Source organism: Diceros bicornis, chromosome 12 (assembly GCF_020826845.1).
Source record: "Diceros bicornis minor isolate mBicDic1 chromosome 12, mDicBic1.mat.cur, whole genome shotgun sequence".
Taxonomy (NCBI): Eukaryota; Metazoa; Chordata; class Mammalia; order Perissodactyla; family Rhinocerotidae; genus Diceros; species Diceros bicornis.
In genome coordinates, this window is record NC_080751.1 from 46,583,807 (window position 1) to 46,606,542 (window position 22,736).

Here is a 22,736-nt window from a genome sequence, read left to right on the forward strand (position 1 = left end):
CTCAGCACAGCACAGAGTCCCCAACATTTACACCACAAATGCCCACAGTGAGAAGTGGAAAGATCCTTGTATTACATTTGAGTCTTGAACAAAGAGACCCTTGAGGTACTGCTTCAATGGAAAATTCCATCTTTAATACAAGTCATAAGAAATATGCGTTAAAACCCCCAAAGTATGTTGTCCCCATACCCATGATCAGCCTTGTTTATAAGTGGAACAGGCAGAACCTAAGAGACCCTGGAAAGATGAACTGCTCAAAACAATTTCTCCTGTATGCAGCTGCCCCAGGGCCAGAAAATTCACTGTTAGAGATGGGTTCCTTTCGATAAGGCATTATGCTAGGCGTGGAGTCCCCTTAGAACACTCCCAGGGTATCAGCAACTTAAAACATCAACAATGGGATGTGAATTTACTTATCAGATGTCTATTCCAGGAGCACAAGACTCTAGCAACTGGACTGGGGCAAGGAAGACACAGCAAGTAAGTGAGACCATGAAAAGCATGAAGAGTGAGTTCACTTAATGCATAATTTTGCCTGGAACCCAAAAAAGAAGGGGTGAGGAGACAGGCTTTTCCAAAACATTTACCTGTCACCAAATGTGGCCTTCACCAGAGGAGATAATATAAGTTACAGTTGGCTGGTCTCCCTGGTGCTGGAGGAGTAAATGCAACTGTTAGAATTAAACCTAATTTTGAATCAACACAAATTAGATAGTACAGGAGAAGATTAATACAAAGCTTTCAATGACTGACATGGTTCTGCTCACCCTACAGGGCATAAGGGATTAATGCCTTGACGCCAAATGTTGATGTTTCTAAATCACTGTCTAATCTTCCCTCTGCCTTTCCCCTCCCACCCCTTAACAATGGCACCTTAGTGACATGGTTTCCTTGAAGAGATTATGATTTTATCCTGAAGTTTCCTTTATAACAGTTTTTATGCATTCTAAGGTAAACCATTAGCAATGCCCCAGGAACACATGAAACTTTGAAAAGCCTGAAACAACATTAAAATTACATATTGAATTTTTCAGAGTAAGCAGTAATGTTCAAACATAACTCGTAAAGTGAGGAGAGACATCGTTAAAAGTGAGAGAACAAAATTGCTAATTATCTTCTAATCCCTACTCTCGTTGCATGAAAATGAAGTTGGGATAGGACTAGAAACAAGACGCAAAACATTTGTGGTGCCCTTGCCTCAGATTTTTCACCATAAATGGCAAGAAGGAAAAACAGACAAATGCAATCTTAGATGTTAGATTAGCACCCAATAAAGTTCTGCCATCCTTGTAGCAGACCAGGGCTCCTGTGGCCAAATAAAGTACTGTTTGTGAAGATTCACTCTGCAGTAACCTCTTCTTTTTTAAAAAAACAAAGTGGTGGCTTCACTGTTGATTAAAATCGCTAAATTTCAACATAGTTGGCTCTCTGGACTTCATAAGCACATTGAAAATTGATCAGGTGCTTTAGGTAATTGAGAGAAAAGGTTATAAGTGTCACGAAAGGAGAACCCAGCAGAGAGTCAGACCCTCTTGTAAGAGGAGGAGAAGCAGGGTCTTTCTACCAGAGACCCCACTCCCAGGAGATTGCTCTAACCAGAAGTGAACAAAGTATTACAAGTGAAATGGCTTCCAGGAGTGAGGTGCCCACCCCTTCAACAAGCCTTGAAACAGGAATGCATAGAAGACAGTCTCCTTTCTTCCTCCCCCTAATCGTCCAAGCATTTCCTGCCCAGGAAGACTCCGCAGCTTCCCAGCCCTCAGCCCTGCCCTTCAGGTCCTAGGAGAAGGCCACAGGAGAGGATGGAGCCAGCTGTCTAGAGGATGGTTTGGAGGGTGTTATCCTGCCTGGACATGCCCAAGAAAAAATCTTTGGGTCTCTTGTCCTTCCAACAAGGGATCCTCTCGTAAGCTGACTCCACTATAAAAACACCAAATGATAGTGTATGAGCAATATACCTGTGGTAGGCTGAATAATGCCCCCCAAAGATCCCAGGTCCTAATCCCTGGAACCTGAAAATGTTACCATATTTGGAAATAGGATCTTTACAGATACGATTAAGTTAAGGATGTTGAGAAGGGAGTTATCCTGGATTATCCAGGTGGTCCCTAAATGCAATCGTAATTGTTCTCATAAAAGAGAGGCAAAGGAAAATTTGACACACAGAAGAGGAGGAAACAATGTGACGACAGAAGCAGAGATTCATGCGATGTGGCCACAAGTCAAGGAATGCTGGTAGGTGCCAAGCTAGAAGAGGCGAGGGACAGATTCTCCCTCAGAGCTTAGAGCTTCCGGAGGGAGTTCAGTCCTGTTGACGGCTGATTTCAGCCCAGTGATACTGAGTTTGGACTTCTGGCCTCTAGAACGGTGAGAGAATAAATTTCTGTTTTAAGCCACCAAATTTGTAGTAATTTGTTAAAGCAGCCATAGGAAACTAGTACAATACCCAAGCACTGGAGAGAATGCAGAACAACGGAGTATGTTAAGGACAGAGAATGCTATGAAATGAATTGTGTTCCCCCAAAGTAATGGGTTGAAGACTTAATCCCAGTGTGACTGTATTTGGAGACAGGGCCTTTAAAAAGGTAATTACGGTTCAATGAGGTCATAAGGGTAGACCCTAATCCACTAGGATTGGTGGCCTTATAAGAAGAAGATGAGAGACCGTGCTCACTCTTTCTCTCTCTCTCTCTCTCTCTCTCCCCCCACTCCCCCGCTTTCTCCCTCTCTCGCTCTCCATACATGTACACAGAGGAAAGGCCATGTGAGGACACAGCAAGAAGGTGCCATCTGCAAGCCAAGGAGAGAGGCCTCAGGAGAAACCAGCCCCACTGGCATTCTGATCTTGGATTTCTAGCCTCCAGAACTGCGACCAAATAAATTTCTGTTGTTTCAGTCTTCCAGTCTGTGGTATTTTGCTATGGCAGCCCAAGCAGGCTAATACAGAGAGTTAACAAAAAAGATCCCAGTTAAAAGTTAGGTTCTTTATGGAGACAAGGTCAGGATGACCCACCTCCCTGGACCTCAGTCTCCACAGTAAGACGAGGAGTTTACACTGATTCAGTGTTGCTCTGGCTGGTTGAGAGAAAGGGGAGAACATTCCAGGCAGGAGATCAGCAGGAGCAAGTCTAGCCCTGCATTAACACTTCCAGAAAGCATCCCACTACAAGTGCATGAGAGAAAGCCGCTTTCATGTGCCACGTGCTCAGATGGGGTAACACAGTGTCTAATCAGATGCAGGTGCGATGCCTTGGCCCGTGGGGGCTAAGTCGGCCACCTTCAGGAGGGTCACTGTCACTCACAATTGATTGCTGCTGGTGTAACACAAGTCGAGTGTGTGCATGGTGGGAGATGGAGAGAAATAAATGATTTAAAACATGTTTTGAGGCTTGTTTCCAGCCCCAGACAGCATTTGATGTGGGCAGGGGCCAGATTATTCCTGTCATCCAGATAACAACAAAGGGAAGCAGAGAAGACTGCAGAGGGGCGCTCAGTTGTTGTTAGGGAGATATTCCTCAGTAGCTCTTTGCCTCAGAGGTGTTCCTTCCCACATAAATGCCAGGCAAAGTTAAATAGGCCTTCCCAGTATGCGGAGGGCAAATCAAAGAAGAGGCCGGAGAGTTCACTGAGACCCAGGAGTGATGTGAGTCGTGTTGTAAATACCCTTCAGGAAGCTGACTGGCAAAGACACAGCCAGTGTGCTGGAGGGGGAGCCCTGTGGGGCAGTGCCTCCCACATCACGGCACACGAAGGAAATGGAGACATTTGAAGGACACCTGGGAAATGAAAGGCCTGTTACATCTGAGGCAGGCCCCACCTGCCTGCCACAGGTGCTACAGGTGCAATGCCTCAGCACACTTGTAGCACATTTGACGCCCAACAGTTACATTGTGGGAAGTCCCACTGTTTATGGGACCACCCTTAGTTCTTCATAGGACTCAGAGTCCTGTGACCTGTGCGTGGCCCAAGAAGATGAAGGAGAAAGTGTGGCCCTAGAGGGGATACCGAACGTCGCACCAGGTGAGGCCTGACTGCCTTGTGGCAGTGGTGGCGGCAGCAGCAGGGGCACTGCAAACCCTTCACCTGGAACAGTGGACAGGGAGCAAACCCAGGACAGGGACCCCGGGAGGCCCAGGAGCTACCAGTGAGTTTAGAAAGAGATCTAAATAGCAAAAGTCTTCAGTCTAACAGGAGTAGCAGAACTGAGACTTTGTCTCTGACTATCCATGGCTAAAACAGTCTATCAACGTCATCAATGGATTACTGGAGAATGTGGGGTGGAGAACATGCTCAAGTCTCTCCCACTGAAAACCAAACAGCCCCGCTTCCAACCTGTGATCTACTCTCACAATGTTGAATGACGAGTTTACACCAATGTCTCCATTTCCTCACCTCAGGCTCTCTGAAGCCGCTGTCCTCTGGCTTCCACCACCACGACTCTAACGAAGCTGAACTCAACAAAGTCACCAATGGTTGTTCGTAAAGTCACAGACATTTCCTATCCCAGCTCCCTTCCCTCTGCAGAATTTGACTCTACCAGGCACTGCTTGTTCTCTCAAACTCTTCTCCCTCCCTAACCACTCCACTCTAGATCCTCTTCCTGTACCTGCCCTGTCACTACTGTGCACCTGGGGGTTATCCTTGTCCTTCTCTCAGTCCCTCTGGTTGCATAGCTTCAACTACCAGCTACTGATGACTCCCAGATCCATATTTCCTGTCTAGACTCAACACTTGAGCTTCATACCTGAGTATCCAACTGAGCACTACTCATCTCCACTTGCTTGTCCTGCACAAACCCCAAATTTGCCATATTCCAAACTGAGCTCACCATCACCAACAATATGCTTCCATCCTCTTTCTCCTATCCTAGTGAATGACTCCACCAGCCAGCCAGATGCTCAAGACAAAACCTGGGAGGTGACTCCTCCCTCCCTACAGCCCTCTCCCTTTAACTCCTTGATATCTTTCATATCCAACCTCTTTTCTCCATTCCCACTGCCACTAACTTTGTTCAGATGCTCATCATTCCTTGCTTCTATTACAGCAACAGCTTCCTAACTATTTCCCTGTCTTCAGTATGACCCTTGCCAATGTTCTTGTTTTGTTTTGTTGGTGGTGGGTTTTTAAAATATTTTTTAATATTTAAAAAAATATTTTAAACTTCTCTAAATGAATATCTAAACCTGTAAAGTCCCAAGTTAACAACCTTCAGAGAATCCCTCTTACCATGTAAAGCCCAAACTCCCAGGCAGACATGCAAAGACCTCCATGAACTCATAAAATGTGTTAGCATCAGAACCTGGGCATAAAATCCAAATTTCATGAATCAAAATCTAATGCTTACCCCCACAACACCCTAATCCATATGCAAGGAGGTGAAATTGGATTTATGCTGCTGAGGGTTAAGTTTAGAAGATAAACATCCTCACTTCTAGGTGGGTATTCATTCAGAACTTCTTCCTTTAAAATTCAACTTTCTTAAAACTTAGATAACTTCTCTCTCCTCCCTTCCTAGCAGCTGGTGGGGTAAATGGGTCTGGGGTCTCCTTATGATTGTAAAGCAGCATTTTCTTTCTTCCCTCTAGTAGAAAGCCAAGTAGAACCAAGTCGAGTCCAGGAGAGAGTAGCTAAGGATGTCATCTCACCTTCTTCTGGTCTTGGGATTAGAGGAGGCAAAGGGTCCTTACGGCTCACCCAGGCTTGTCCAGGTGGGTGGACCAGAATAGTCACCCACATAAGGTGTGAAAGCTAAAGCTCTGGCTGGTAATAGCATGTCCCTTTCCTGGGGACTCTAAGTGGTAACAGGGAATAGGACAGGAATGCGGTTTTAAGATCCTGCCTATCTTCTCTTTGTAGATGTGACTAACCAGTAGGTCTTCAAACTGCCACCAAGTAGGCAGTAACCTCTGGGCCACCCAACATTATATAAGCCTTCTCTCAAACACCAAAGGAGATCTGATTCATAATCTATAGCTCTGCTAGAATTTTCCTGGGGGATGTAGAAAGGGAGAGGAAGAGAGGCTATGATTACTCATATATTAATCTTTTTATATTACGTAATACATTTGTCTATAATCACATGTATTTGTCTATAATCACATGAGGTCTTTGACTTCAGCCCTCATTTTGTCTCACACTATTGCAAGAGCCGCTGACTCCAATCTTGCCCACTCTACGTTACAGCCCTGACTGAAATCCTCACTAGGTCCCGATAGCTAAGAGACAAAGTTCAAAACTTCGAAGTGGCAGTCAAGGCCCTTCCCCTTCAGGCTCCAAATGAGGCATCCAGCCTCATTGACACCATTGGCTTCCGCCACTTTGATTATTGCTAAACTCCCCAAATACCAAACTTTACAGCCTCTGTGTCTTTGCAGGAGCTCCTCCTCTGTTCCCAACCCACTGACGCCTCCTCTGTGATGCCTGCACTAGAAGTCCCGACAATCAGTTGTTCCTTTTGGCCCCATCACACTTTGCACAGTCCTCTATTCAATGCGTCTTTCATGATATTACCATTAAGTCCATCCTGCTGATGGCACCGTCCTCAGACCTGACTCCCAGCCAGGCACAGTAGCTGTTGTTGAATGAAGGAAAAGATGAAAGAATGAATAAAAGGATAAAAAGTAGACACTGAAATCAACGCTCACCAAAGAAGAATTTTTTCCATTAGTCCACAAGATATAAAGTCCACAGGAAGTTAAGACATCTCAGGAGTCTTAACTGGATGAAAGAAATGCCATAAATTCTCAAAAAGAATTTTTGAGAAAAAGAAAACAAGGCATAATGCATGTCTCTAATGTATTAAAAGCACGTAGAGACTAAATAGGACTAAAATCTTTTTCTGAAAAAATATGCTTGCAAATGTTTGCATGGATCTGGATTGTTTTTCCATATTCACACATTTTCATTATTTACCTTATAGAAGAACATAGCCCTATAGAAATTTATTATTGTTTGCTACAATAAGATAGAGCCATTAAAGCAAGCTTTTAAAATGTTGTTGGTTTAAAGAAGGACAAGAATGTGATCTGGAGCCTTAGGGCACTTAGAGTCCTGAACAAGCCTAAACATTTTTAATCAGTGTTAGTGCTTTATGAAATTTTTAATCTGCCACTTAAGAGACACTAATGTACAAGCTGGCAAAAAAGAAAAAAAAATCTGTCACCTTTACCATACATTATCTAAATGTGCTAAATTAAATGCATTTCAAATGCCCTACCCTCCTGCTGCATGAACATATAATAAGACAGGAAGTCAGCAGCAACGAATTTTATGTCCTAATTGGTGGCATTGGCTATTTTTAGGACAGCCAAATAGTGTCAGGAATAAAGACCTATGAATTATCCATAATAACGAAGAGGAACAAAGTGTAAAAATTGACTGTATTATCTCCTGGTGGAAAACAAGAAAATGGATCTTAGGCTACCCAAATGTTTTTAAACGATATAAAATGTGATTTTAGTTCAATAGCTTTCTATAATGAAAATATAGACACAGAGCCATGAATTACAAATAGCACCCCATTATTTCATCCAACAATGCAGCTGTCATAAGTCACAGGACACTCGATCCACGGGCAAGTAAAGATTTATGGAGCCAAGTTCTAACCACAGACAGGAACACACAACAGAGCATCTAAAAGAATTTCCACTTGTGCCATCCTGGGCATCTTGGCATTCTTAGCATACTATGACCTGAATGTCCAGACGCTAGATCTGAGAATGAGGGTAAGTCATCCTGGACTCTCTGTCCTGTTTCAAATACAGGGCCCTTTATTTCATGAGTTTCATAGTTCCTAAAGCAAGGAACAAATTCTATGTAAACATGCTGCCTATATATTAAAGCGTTATGTTCATCAGTTGTTTGTATGCCTGTATGGTATGGTGTGTGTGTGTGTAGAGTGTGTGTATGTAGATGTGTGTGTACAAGTGTGTGTGATGGCCAGGATTGGAGGGATAGAGGCTTATGATGATTGAGTCCTCATCTCAATCACCCCTAAAGTCCAGCCACAACCCTGTCCTCTCATGATTTGGTTATGAGAGACAACAAATTCTCCCTTTGCCTAAGCAAGTTTCAGTTACTCTTGGATGATGTGAATCATCCCCACTTGGCTTATTCCATGGAAACTTTACCATCTGCCGTTCACCAGATGTGTGGTTTTGGCATCACAGAAAGTAACTTCCAAAGAATAAAGCTCATTCAAGGGTACTTCTTTCATCTAGAAGACCAGATGAACCAACTAGGTCAAGAAAAGAATTACTTTAAATGACTCGGCATGGTTTTTGCATTTATTTTTTATAGTTAATACATTGTGCTTAATTAGGGGAAAAGAAGAAAAGGAAAACCCCAAGCTGATATCACTGGGCTAAGAGACATTATGGATTATCTTGTAACAAGTGGCCTGTACTCAGTTTTGTAGCAAAATATAATTTTAGGAAAACCTAGTTTAAAAAGGACCAGAATTCCCTGGGTTTTTTTAGTCTTTTTGCTTTTTGTTTTCTTCTTAGTTCTTCCTTGGAATTCACCATTTAGGTATTTGGTAAGTAAACGGCAGATATGGCTGCACATTGGCAAAATGGTCCCAGTTCTCTCTATACTGTTCTGTCTTAGTCAGCTTGGGCTACTGTAACTAAATACCATAGACTGGGTGGCTTAAACAACAGAAATTAATTTTCTCACAGTTCTGGAGGCTGGAAGTCTGAGATCAGGGGGTCAGCATGGTTGGGTTCTAGTGAGACTCTCTTCCTGGCCTGCCTCCTCACTGTGTCCTCACGTGGCCGGGAGAGAGACAGAAAGCAAGCTCTCTGGTATCTCTTCTTATAACGGCACTAACCCATCATGAGCACCCCACCCTCATGACCTCATTTAAAGCTAATTGTCTCCCAAAGGCCCCATCTCTAAATACCATCACATTGGGTGTTAGAGCTTCAACATATGAACTTGGTGGAGATACAATTCAGTCCATTGCATCCCCGTAGCAGATTACTGATTTTTAGAGATTAAGCTATTAGTTGTCCTAAAAGTTGAGAAGAATCAACTCTCCAAACATATTTTCATCTGTTGTTCAGGCACCAGAGTATGAGGGAATAAGTGAGGCCTCTTGGTGCCAGAGATCCAGGTTTGAGCCCTACCTAGACTATTTGTTTAAGTAGGTCACTTAAGTTTTTTGAGCCTTAGCTTCCTCTTCTGTACAATTGAGGTAGTAAGATCATCTGCTTCACAAGGATGAACAGGATAATATATGTGAAAGGACAGATGTGAAATGTTGTTAATCACTCAGCTTTAAAAGATCTTCTATACTGAATAACCACCTTAATTTTGAAATGCCCCAAAGGCACCAATCATTCACATTTTAGTGTGAATTAATCAATCTGTTTCTTTGGAGATTAGCCATGAGGAAATAGACATTCTGAATAGGTGGGGCTAGGGATCATTTTGGAAGGTGGGGTATGCACAGTAAAAGGAAAGAAGACTTGGATGGTATTACAAAAGAAGATTAAATCAGACATGTAGGGAGTAGGACAAAGGGATCTGTCAGCAGCGAGGATAAGGGTAGTCTGGAGCAAAGGGTCCCAAAAGGATATAGGAAAAAAAGAAGTTGGAAGCCATCAAAAGTCAGCTTCATGGTTTTCTAAAACTCAGCTATGGAGACTGGGCTCCTGGCTCTTCAAAAATCCTGTTATGCTCCCATCCTTCCCCCTGTGACACAAAGGAAGACAGGAATCCCTGTCACATCTTCTAATAGTGCATCTGGGGCAGGAGAAGGGGAGCAGAGATTAGAGGGTCCTATTTGGCTGAGACCCATCACCACCACAGCCACATCTGACCCAGAAAATTTGCAAGCCATGCTTAGGGCCAGCTGCAGTCTGCCAAGCTATGGAGCAGATGCTGCCGACCTGGGGTTTTCTGTGAGGCAGCGTTGTAACTCTTTGCCAGGAAGTGCCTTCAGAAGGCAAAGAAACAGAGACCAGACACCTAACTTCATAAAAACTAACAAGTGTCTAATCCTCCTAGCGGCTTGCTTGTACAGCTGTAGCAGTTGCTTGTGACATCTCCTTTACTCACACGCTCACCAACCGTTAACACTCATAGAAGAACATTCTTTCATAAAGGGACAGAGGGAAGCAAACACCACCAGAGATTCTTTCCAAAAGTGATTTGAGAATGCCCTTCTTCTCAAGATTACTTGATCCAACTACATTCATCTTACTAATATTCTTCCGTCAGAGACTATGAATTTCAAATGACAAAACTCTATTTTCCGGAATCTTCCACATTGTAACTGCCTATTAATTACCTCCGCTTGTCAGCTGGCCCCACACACAGGGCTTAAATGTTTAGTCTGCAGTTTGTATAATCATTCTCCTGCTTCATAATTACTCTCCAGAATTACTTAGCTCTGCAGGCACCCCCACAAAGTCCGTGCTTTTCATTTTCATATAATAGTGCATTAACAGGTCTGTATTCATTGCTTAGGGGTTGAAATGAATCTTTATGTAATAGTTGTCCTTTGAGAAAATTCCCAGTTTTACACCTACTTCTTGGGCTTTTGGGTTGGAGGCCAGGTGAGTGAGTTCTGGGGGCAGTGAATTTGAGAAGCCCTCTCTGTTTCCACTGTGGGCACTGAGGAGTTTTCACATATCCTTAGGCTAGAGGACCTCGCCACTCCATTTTCTAAACTGGCCCTGTCCAAGTTGGAAAAGTAATGAGTTTTAAGGAGTCCCCACATGGCCTTGCACACTCACCTGCAATGCCTAGATTTGTGTCAGACTTGGAACAATGGAGCCAGGAAGGATGGGCCTATCCAATGGGAATGGACGCTCAGCTTCAAGGTAAAAGCAGAAAAGGAAAGAAGGCCAAGATGACTCAGTAGGAAAAGTGGACTCAGAGCTGGTTACCATTTCAGAGCAAGGCCATCATGGTGCGTGGTGAGCCTCCTATCCCCAACAGTCAGGGCTCTCCATAGTCCAACACATTGACTACTTCCAGCACTATCTCCAATTATTCAGCCTCTGAAACTTCATTTTAGCCAGACTGGCTTTTTTCTCCCATTCTCGTGGACAAGGATCTTCCACCACCTCTGTGATTCTGCTCATGCCTTCTGCTGCCTGGAATGCCCTTTTTCAATACTCAGTTCAAATCTACCTCCTCTAGAGAGATTTCCTTTCCTGCCAACCCCAAATAATCTCTTGCCTCTCCGACACAACTCCATACACTCCGTTTATAAGTCAGTCATCTCTGCCTCTCCTGTATTGTTATCCTCAAGTGTCCTTCGCATCTTTTATGGTTACTTAAGTTGACATTGTTGATGTATTTTCTTTGCACAAATAAGTTCCTTGAAGACAAGGATCTTTTTATATTATCCTCACATCTCTCACAGCATCAACAACAATACTCAATAAATGTCTTTATTGGATTTAGTTCTTTGCTGCATCACACTCAGAGTTTACAGATTCTTTGCCTTCTTAGCAAAAGCCAGAGTAAGAATCAGTGGAATAGTGATTCAGCCGCATTAGTTGAGTTCATTTATTAATTGATACTGATTTTAGGAGTTGAATTTGCTTTCTTACTCCTGCATTTTTACTGTATGCCTGCTACCAGATGTGCATAGTAAATTGTGTGTGTGTGTGCGTTTTGCTAGACTGAGAGCCAACTTACTCTCTATTCTCTGTGAAAAGGGGAATTAGTCATGGTTACTGAAAAGAGGAGAACATATTCAAAGTAAATATCAGTGCAAGAGATTGCTTTTCATTAAAAATCTGAACACCCACATGAAACTGAATTTGTAAATATTTACTGTAACCTTATGGTAAAAAATATTGGCTTCGCAAGCTATATTGCTGCCAAAATATTTCTTTCCCACATGCCTGCCCAGTGTCCTGGCCTATAGCTCTCTACATACCCTATATCTTAACCTCAAAGAAATGGTAAAGCTTTAAGTGTACTTATGTGTAGTGTGGAGGAATAAAAAGAAGAAAGAAAGAGAAAGAGAGAATAAAATAAAATAAAATAGAAACTCGAAAAAAAATTAAAAAGGCAACATAACTAACGATGAAAGTACTATTTCATAGTACGAAGTCTACTATATGAGTTAAGCAAAACCAACCTAACAAGTATAAAATTTTCGTGTGTGTGTGTGAGAGGAGATCAGCCCTGTGCTAACATCTGCCAATCCTCCTCTTTTTTTTGCTGAGGAAGACTGGCCCTGGGCTAACATCCATGCCCATCTTCCTCCACTTTATACGGGACGCCACCACAGCATGGCTTGCCAAGCAGTGCGTCAGTGCGCACCCAGGATCCGAACCAGCGGACCCCGGGCTGCCGCAGCGGACCCCGGGCTGCCGCAGCGGAGCGCACGCACTTAACCGCTTGCGCCACCGGGCCAGCCCCTACAAAACCTTTATAAAGAGCCTGGACAAAGATGACTAATCCCCAAAGCTGACAGTTTCACAGCTTACACAGGCTTCACTCTGCTCACTATTATGGAGAATGCCCACCGTCCGCACCAAAATTCAGGGCCACATACACCCATTCTTATGACCTCACGGGGAAGATCATGACAAAACGGAAATTCCCATTGAGGCCATACTACCCAGAAGCTAGTGCTGGCTTCTGTCCGCTGGTTCCTGAGCCCATGTGAATAATCTTTATTTTCATGTTGAACCAACTTGGGTTCAGAACTTGGCACTTTTTTTGAGTTCCCCAAAGAAATCCACTACCAAAACCATACAAGCAGTATCACCTTTACTGAAGATGTTATGGAAGAGTAAGGGAGAGCTAGTAGGTTACACTGCATACCTCACAGCAACAATTTACCCCATTAATTCCTTTTGTTCTAGGAAGGCCCTTCCTTGGCCACTTGATCACTGTGAATTATTCTCTCTGCTCCTCTTCCTGCAGAGTCCACCTCCCATTGCAGGCACCTCTAGCACAAGGGTTAAACCAAAGAAGGGCTTGAAGAGGAGTCACCCACCCCTCTCCTCAACCCTCCCAGGGTGATTAGTCTGCGTGAACTTAAATGGTCTCTATCAGATGGGATTTCAGGTCATGGGGAACTATTTGGGGCCTTAATCTTTCTGCAAAAACATCAGACTGCCTAGATTCTTCTGCCCATCCTTCCACTAGGTAGCCTCAATAAGACTTAAAACCAGCTGAGCCCAGCCTCTAGAATAAGGCAGAGAGAGGCAAGTACCAGAGAGCTACATAATTTGCAGACTCAGTGTAAAGAGAAAATGTGAGGTCCCCTGTTCAGAAATTATTAGGAATTTCAAGACAGCAACCACAGAGCCTTAAACCAAGAGCAGACTCTCCAGAGCGTGGAGCCCTGTTGGACTATACAGGTCGCATGCTCATGAAGCTGGCCTTGATACAAAAAGTCACAGGAATTGCAGCCATTTATATGAAATGTGTGCCATTCGTGGTCAATTACTGTGCAGCATAATTACAATTGTGCATTTCATAATTATGTATGTGAAAATACGTAATTGTTACATAAACACTGCTTTGTAATAATACAATGCAAGGTATTGTTTTTACTAGGTGCAGGATTTACTTTGCTGAATGGCATATTGATTACAGAACCAAATCCCTGGTCATATGCGGACAGTCTTCAGAGCGGCCCTGGGGCAATTCTTCCATTCACAGATTTTAATTTGAAGAGGCTACAGGTGCTGTGTCTCAAAAAGGCATTGCCTTAAACAAGGCCAACCAAGACCAGCAATAGTAGATTTAGGAGCTGAAAATCAGTCTCATTCCTTCCATTTCATTCAGGACAAACTAAAAAATTGAAATTTTACTGTAGGTCACATTAAGAGAGGTGGTTCCTAGACTTTGGGATTTTATGGACCAGCGAATTTCCAAGAAATTTAGGAGATGGGCATAAACTTGACACATTTTAATTTTGCCATATAAGGACATCAAAAAGAAACCATCAATTCATAAAAGAAAGGACGTTTATACCACAAAGATACACAAGAACATGATTTCAAAAAAAGATAATTTTTTAAATTAAATGAATTTAGTGTTACAAACAACTCACACCATTGCCATTTTTGCTCACTTAGCCAGAGACAAGTGGAAACTTTTCTCTGTCATCAGCATGGTTGGAGGACTGACATTTATGGACTATGGGTCTAAGGGTCAGTGGCTACAGGAATGTTTATAAAAAGGATTGAAGTATCATTTTGCTTTAACGTGAATGGTTCCTTAAGACTCACAGCCAATTCTTTGCTTTGGAGGAACAATTCATTTTGATACTGTCATCCAGATATCAGATACTCCCTCCCTCTGTCCCCAGCTCCATTCCTTAGAGACTTGGTTAAACCTGGCTCAAACCCCAAATCCATGTCTCTGGACCCTTAGAAACCCTTCTCATGCTCTCTAAGAATACCTGTGCTTTGCTTTTCTCTTTGCCTCACCAAATATTTTTATTTTGGCACAAGTAGTCTGATGTGCCCTTCAGTGCTCCAGTATTCATGTGGAATGTCTCTGGTTCAAGTCCATCAATCGCTTCCATTAAGAAAATCCCAAAAAGCATCTATTCAGTTCATGTTCTTCAGGATTTAGTCAACTTCATTGAGGTGTGTTGGGCATGTGATCTTCAGCCAATGGCTTCAATCCACCTCCCTTCTCCCCTTCCTCATCTTTTATCTCCCTGGGATATCAGATAAATCCCCTTCCTCTTGCACAACAGTTCTGTCCCAAGGCAGATCCTTTGAGTACTTAGCAGCACTTAGTGTCTATCACAGTGGGGCTTCCAAACCAATGGAATTCCCTCTCTAAAGGAATTCTGGTGGATTTAGTGTTTTTCCCACTCATTTTATATCAGTAACTAATTCTACACACTTACTGAAACTTTTTCTGGTTACTTTAGCTTTCAATAATCTCCTCCTCCTCTGAATTTATACACTGCTAAGGAGCTGTATGTACCATATCATATAATCCACTGTCCTGCGTACTTTGTTAGTGTTTCATGTCTGTTTGTCTTGCATCTGAATTAGGTTGTAACGTATCTGTGAGTCAGGACAGTAATTCTTACACCTCTAATCATTCATTCAGCAAACAAGACTTTGGGTGTCTCCAATGTGCCAGGCGCACTTAATACACATGGCAGCACCTGCCCTTGAGGAGCTCATGGCTTAGGAAGGAGCAGAAGCAGATATATAAACAAATGAATTACAATACACTGTGGGAAGTGCTATCATAGAGATGTGGACACAGTGTATGGGAGCCCAGAAGAGGAAAAATTAACTCTACCCAGGAGAGTTAGACAGGGCCTCTGCAGGATGCATAAGAGTTCCTAGGGGAGGAGCATTTCAGACAGGAAGACTAAAATATGCAAAGGCACAGAGGTAGGAAGAGGCAAGTTATGTCCGGAAAACTAAAAAGTTCAGTGTGACCAGGTCATGGAGCTTGTAGAATGGATGGAAAAGAAGTACAGAGAGGTTGTCAATACAGACTATAAAAAAGCCTTCTGAATTTCTCATACCTCCTGGCCTATTACTGGATATATAGTCTGTGCTTAATAAATAATATAGTGTACATTTGTAGAGCCCTTTATCATCTTCAAAGAACTTTTACCTTCATGATCTTTGGTCTCACAACAACCCTGTAGATAAATGATATCTTTCCCCAATTTGCAGATGATAAACTTGAGGCTTAGAGAGTTTTAGTGATGCACTTCAAGTCATTCAGCTAATGTCCGGTGAGACTCTAATCTAGCTAGCTCTCCTAATTCTAAATCCAAAACTCTCCACGACCCAGATCTTAGATGAGCAGGCCCATGGCTATCACTGTCACGAAGGCTTGTAGAGTGATATGTGGTACAATTTAATGGAAAGAGAAAGAGCTTTAGAGCCATAATATCCAAGTTCAAGTCCTGGTTCTATCACTTATGACCTGTGTGACCTTAGGAAAGTGACAAAATCTCTCAGCCTCTGTTTTGTCATCTATCAATGACGTTACATGAGAAGACTTCTTCACAGAACTGTTGATGAGCTCAAAGCATACAATCCCTCCATAAATTGGAAGTCACTATATGAATGTTACAAAACTATTTTTAAGTGACTATTTAACAGACAGAGGAAAAGTTAATTGCATATTACCTTTCAAAAAAATAAATATAGACTTATTTTAAGTTATACCAAATATTTTTATTTTGGCACAAGTAGTCTGATGTGCCCTTCAGGCTATTCATTCTCCCTTATTTTTCCTGGACTGTACTTTACAGACTCAGCTTTATTTCTAAAATGAATTATAAACTCACTTATGAATCATTTACTGTCCTCATTTCCCACCACAATGTCTATTTTTGAGGGGTGGAGGGGGAGAGTTGACAGCGATCACAAGCTTCTGTAAGAATTTGTTATTTGCTCAGATAAAATGACTCCTTTCTCTATGGGCTTCACTTTGAAAGAAATTGGTTAAGAAATGCTATTTTCCAAGGTCTTTGTGCCGTTAAACTACTGTCACTAGGGTGCAGGGTGGGGAAAGAGGACACAAGGAAATGCCACGCAAATGTCAGTCAGATCTGTCAACACCCACCCCAGTGATTTTGCAGACCCATTAGTCAACTTTTCCTCTAAGTGTCTACATTCAGAAAAACCAAGAAATCTGCTTAAAATTAAAAATTACTTCTAAGACCAAAACAATAGTAAAATAATGAGACAGACACAGAGGTGAAAATTGGGACCCCCCCCCCAATGATATACCAAAAATCACACGGTCTAATTTCATCCCTTCCCTTCTGGGCACCCCCTCTCCCCCCAAACAACCAAGCCCTTCAATCAATTAGTGCCATCTAGCATGGAAAAGGAAAAAAAAAAATCACAGCCAATATTTTCCACTGAGCCAGCCACCCCTTTTTTTTTTCTTCCCTGAGGTTAATAGTGAAAGCTCTGTTTGTTTCACAATGCATTAATTCTTACTGCTTGCAAGAAATTATTTTTGGAGGTATCATATTTTAATATAAATTTCCATTAATCTTTCCACATGATTCCCATGCTTTTAAGAACTGCCCTCCCAACCAGGCTCACTCAACAATGCCCACACTTCATACCCTCTGAGCCCTGAGACAGGCCAAACACTCTGTTCATCGCCTGGAACACAGCCCTGGGTGCTGGTGGGGAAGGAGGGAACATTTGCAACCACGCTCAAGTGTCATGGTGGTTTTCAGCTGGCAAAAGCATCTGAACATAAGTTGTTGCACTTTTCATGCTCATGAAGGGATTTTCCAAAAATCTAAGCTATGTTTTGAAATCGGTATTATTATAGGGTATAGCTCCCTCCACTCCTGTTCTTTCTCGAGCTCTCTGCTTCCCAAATTATTCAAGGGAGAACTTGTGGCAAACACAGCCAAAGGAAAGACTGGCTCTTTTTGCCAAGGATTAAAACAAGAGGGTGATTAAAAGAAAAGTTGCGTTATATTCTTTCACATTTTGAGTAGCCTAATTATGCCCAATCTTGTTTACTGACTGTGTTTTCCATTCAAAATGCCAGAATTAGAAAGGATGACTACAAATGTAAGAAAGTGTCTTAGGACAGGAAGGCCCCACACACACTACAGCATCCAGTATGAATGGCCACTGACTAGTACCTTTCCTTTTTCCTTCCAAATTCCAAGGCCTATTGTTACATTAAAAATACACTCTTTTTTACTTTTTTTCAGTTTTCTACATACCACACTTCTATCTCTTGCATTGGGACCTTATAAATAGAATGACCAGTGTTTGAATTCCCTCTTGTCATCTTATCAGGTTACTTAGAGTCTCTGGGCCTCAGTTTCCTCTCCTGTAAACTGAAGATAAAGACACCAAGCTGATAGGTTGTGTTACTATGATGAGGAAAGAGAATCACGTTGACTGGCACATGATAAGTGTTCAATAAATGACAGATATTGTTACTATTACCATTATTACTGGTGTGGTAGAGTGTTACATGGTGGCCTGCCCAATGAATGACACCTCCTGGGATCCACCCCCTTGTAAAGTCCCATCCCACGTTGAATCTGAGCTTGATCCTGTGACTTGATTTGGCCAATGAGGCTTTAGCAAATGTGATACAAACACTTGATCAGCACTTACACAATGAGTTTTGCTTTCTTGGAAAGCTCCCTCTTGGAGCTTTCATGTGAAAGCTGTCATGTTAGGAGGAAGGCTAGGCTATCCCACTGGGGAGAGGCCATGTGGAGACACCCTGGAGAATGAGACACCACGTGCAGAGAGAGGCCAAGTGGAGGAGAACTGAGGTGCCCCAGCTGAGCTCCCGTCGAATGTGGCCACCACCGCTGAGAGCAGAGCTACCCATAGAATTGTGAGAAATAACAAATCATTGTCGATAAATAACGGAAACACATGCGAAGGAATAAGAAAACACATTTAGAAGACGCGTTTTACTCAACTGATGAGGACAACACGGCATGGACTTTGGAGTCAGGACTGCCATGGGTTAAATCAATTACAAACGATATGACTGTGGGCAAATTAATTCTCATCTCTAAGCCTCAGTTTTATCACCTATGCGTGAAAATAATAGTAGTTACTTCATAGGGCTGTTGCGAGAATTAATCAAGATAATCCACATAAAACATGTAGTTCAGCTCCAGGCACACAGTTAGCATTTAAAAAGTGTAAGCGATATTATCTTTGTTTTCCTTGAGGTGGAAATAGAAACACCAATTTTGTTCAAAATACTGGGATATCTTATTAATAATGAGTTGGCAGAGGGCACTGCCCAACTTTGTGACCTAAGAACACATTGAGCGGCTAAAGAAGCCAGCCACTGATATCCAGGGCATCTCTGCTATGCCAGCTGAGTTAAATGACCTACAATTTGTGTACATTCTCTTTTCCTCTACTTTAAAGAAAATATTGACTTGGAGGGTTCACAGGTGCTTTAGATTTATTCACCAGGGCCTTTATGCAACCACCTGTTCTTGTTTTCCTTTTACACGGGGAAAAAGAGGCAAAGCTAACCCCAGCCAACCTGATCTAGCTCCGGGAATCTAACCCAGGAAAGAAAGAACATGCATCGCCTTTTTACCAGAAATGAGAAGAGTTCATCAGAGCAAACACATCAAGACCAAGTTCAGGGCTGGCCCTGTGACTTAGCAGTTAAGTGCATGCGCTCTGCTGCTGGCAGCCCGGGTTCGGATCCCGGGCGCACACCGACGCACCGCTTCTCCGGCCATGCTGAGGCCGCGGCCCACATACAGCAACTAGAAGGATGTGCAGCTATGACATACAACTATCTACTGGGGCTTTGGGGGAAAAATTAATTAATTAATTAAAAAAAAAGTGGCATAAATAGCCCTTCTGTAAAAATAAAAAAAAAAGGCCCAGTTCAGGGAGATTTAACTCCCCACACACCATTAGGGCAGGCAGCCCAGTCTCAGCCCTAACGAAAGGCCAAGATTTTACAAAAATCCAAGCATTCCTGGAAGCACCAAGCCAACAGGAAGAAGTGGAGAGTCTGTGTTAAATGAGAGAGAGAGGCCTCTAGCAAATGCAGTCAGCGCATATTAGGCACCTAAGAGACGTTATTTTCAAAGAATTCATGCCTGAGCAGGGGTAGTCATAAACCTCCAACATCTGTTCCACGGCCCATAACCCTGCACATCTTTAGAGGAAAGCATAGTACTACCTTTGCTGGCAGCACCAGCCTGCTGATAAGGAAAGACTGAATGTTTTTCAGGTGAAAGACATACTTCTGAGTGATTTGGAAACTTTTTGTAGGGGATTGGTGAAATGGGTTTTCCCAGAATCCTGGAACCAGAAGGGATTATTGAGTTGATATCCACAGCACTTATTATCTTGCTCGGAATCCTTAAATGCCTTAGAATTTAATAGTGGCGAGTCCTCCCCCTGTGTAATTCCCTCTCATCTTATGACAATTGGGCGGTTTGCTGGACCCCATGGACTCTTGACCGACCCCGTGTTTTCCTGGGGCAGTTCCTCCATCCTCCCCTCTGCTTGGTGGCATCTGTCCTCCTGCCCTTGCTCATTCCTCCAAGGGGACCCCTTCTTTTGTCTGCAGATCAGCTCAGATGAACTTTCTGAAAGCCCAATCAACTTCCTTAGAGGCAGAGATTGCCCAGGGAACCTTGCTCTATTCATTTCACAAAATTGCCCAAAACACTCTCAATATAGCAAGTGAAAGAGGGAGATGTAGCTGGGCCAGAAAACCAAAAATTACAGAAAGACTGGTGCCACCAAGAAGCCAAGACTCCATGAAAAGGGCCAGATGATGTGACCATGCAAAGGACAGGGGAAAAGCCTAAGAGAAGCAAAAGAAAAGAGTGGTCAGCCAATGGCAAGGTAGCAGAAGCAGGAAGGAGAGGCCACTGCAGGTTGAACGAGGGCAGGGCCCTTGGTTCTGCCCACTTCCTCCTCCAAGTCCCTGGCAGCAAAGTCTCTGCCAGCTTCACTCTCAGCATTCACACCCAGGCCACCAACCCTTTGCTACCAGTCATAAGAGGATATTAGCTGAAGCCTCTTTGGATTAAAAGCCAGGCTACAGGTATGTGACTCCCAGATGTAGAACTTATGGTAGGAATGTCAACTTGGATCATTTTAAAAATGATCCTACCCAGGAAGGAGTGCTTTCTGGAAGGGGCATAGTGACCCCAGCAGAAAAGGTTAGATGCTGTAGTTAGAGGGACCTTGCCGGAGAATATCTTGAGAAGCCACCACCAAAGGAGACAGTGCCAGATCACATGAAGTTCACCAAGCAAGAACTGTCCTGGTCCCTCCTCTTCCTCTTCCTCTTCTGCCATTCAAGGCAGCCCAATGAGTTAAAGGGGAATTGTAGACAAGCTCTGTTGGAAACAGAAGAAGGCAGGCAACCTCTCCTCCCCACTTCATACACGTTCCCGGGCTAAAGCTGACCTGTGCAGAGGATGGCAGAGCTTCCGCTCTCGTTGTGACTATTACACTACTGTCTGGACATTTTAATTACAATTGAGATGTATTTTTGTGGCTAGATATAATTCGAGGGCTTTTTAATTACTATCCAATAACAACCAAAAAAATGATGACTTCTATGTGAGACTGTATCCAAAGGTGGGAGTCAGGAGAAAGGAGCCAAGATGGAGTTTGCTGAAGCAGTCATGGAAAAAATATTCATGATCACACCAGATCAGACTCCACTTGTTTGATATATGGGTTAGACGCTTGTTGGTACAGGCAATCTTTGGTTAGCTTCTCTCAGAGTTAGCTGGCCGGGGAGAGAAGAATGGAAGGGCAGCCCAAGCTGGAAGACCAGGTTGACAAGGTTCCATGACTTCTGTGATTGCCGGGATGGAGTGACCAGGTCTTCGCCTGCCTCACCTCTGTTCCCTCCTTTCCCCAGCATCACCAGCCCCATTGACCCCCTGCATTGCTAACCACCCACAGTGCCTGAGATCAGAAGATTTCAAGCTTTCCTAAAGCCTTTCTTCAAAAGCAATTACTGGATTTTAGAGAATTAATACAAGCATCCCTCTCTTACCTGCTCATGGTCAGAACCAATAGAAAGAGATAAACTTGGGAGTCAGGCAGATGGAGACCAAAACATCACTTTTATTACCAATAAAGCTGTTGGAGACTGTGGCTTAGATGCAAATGAATATGCCAGCATCACACTCCCAGGTTAAGCCTATCCACGGCAGCACTGGAAAGGCCTCAAGTCTCCCATGAGGGAGTCTGCCCTGGTAAACCCCAGCACAGAGGAGCCGAGCTGATGGGGAACATGGTCTCCGAGGCATGCTGGTTCCAGAGCTAGAGGGGCTCAGAGAGGGCTGAGCCCTTCATTCTCAGGGTTGTTCCCAAGTTCCCCAATCAGACAAGTCACCCCTCCTCCTCTGGGGAGGAGACTGAGGGGGCAGAAGTAGTAGAACAGCCAAGAGGAGCAGTGAGTCATCTGCACCTGCAGCCCTACAAGTCTTACTGTTAAACAGATCAGAGCTGGGCCCCTCTGCTGGAAGAGGCCAGGGAAGTGATGGCACGCACACTCTACTCCCTCCCCACAGTGTGGAAGAGCCAGCACAGGAGATTCAACTGAGCACCTTTGGAAAACACCATCTGAGCCTCCAGGTAACGGCCGCTTTGCATGAACACAGAACACGCTGCTTCTGTGGCTTGACACCCAGCTCCTTGAGGTTTATGGGTGCCCTCTGCCACCTCCAGCCCAGCACCCCTGCTGTCCATCGGCTCCGATGCACAACCTGGCATAGTCGGCAGACATCTCTCTGCCTGAGGAAACCAGGAAGGGAAGGGGTGAGGCCAGCCCCCTCCCTCTGCCTCGGCCTCATTCAGAAGCAGGGTTTGCCTGCCAGCCCTGACCCCTCTCTGGTCATAATCTAAATGTGGCCCTCCTTCAGAATCTAAAACCAGCCAGTCGTGCCTTGCTTTGAGCTGGATCCATAATAGCCATTCATCTAGTTGCTTGGTTAGAACAATTCCTGGGAGAGGCCAAAAGGAATGATGATGTTTACTGACTGGGGAGGAAGAATTGAGGGCAGAGTTGTGTGGGTTCATATTACTGGATATTTACTTCCAGGTCCCTTTAATTAGTAATTTTTAACTTTAGGAGAGGGGAGTGGGCAAGAGGAGAGTCATAAATCCTTTGGATAAGTTAATGAAAGCTAGAGGAACTCTCCCTCCAAAAATGCACACACACACAATGTATATGTATATAAATAGGTACATAAATACATATACAACTGTGTATATATATGTGTGAATATATATACATAGACAGTATTT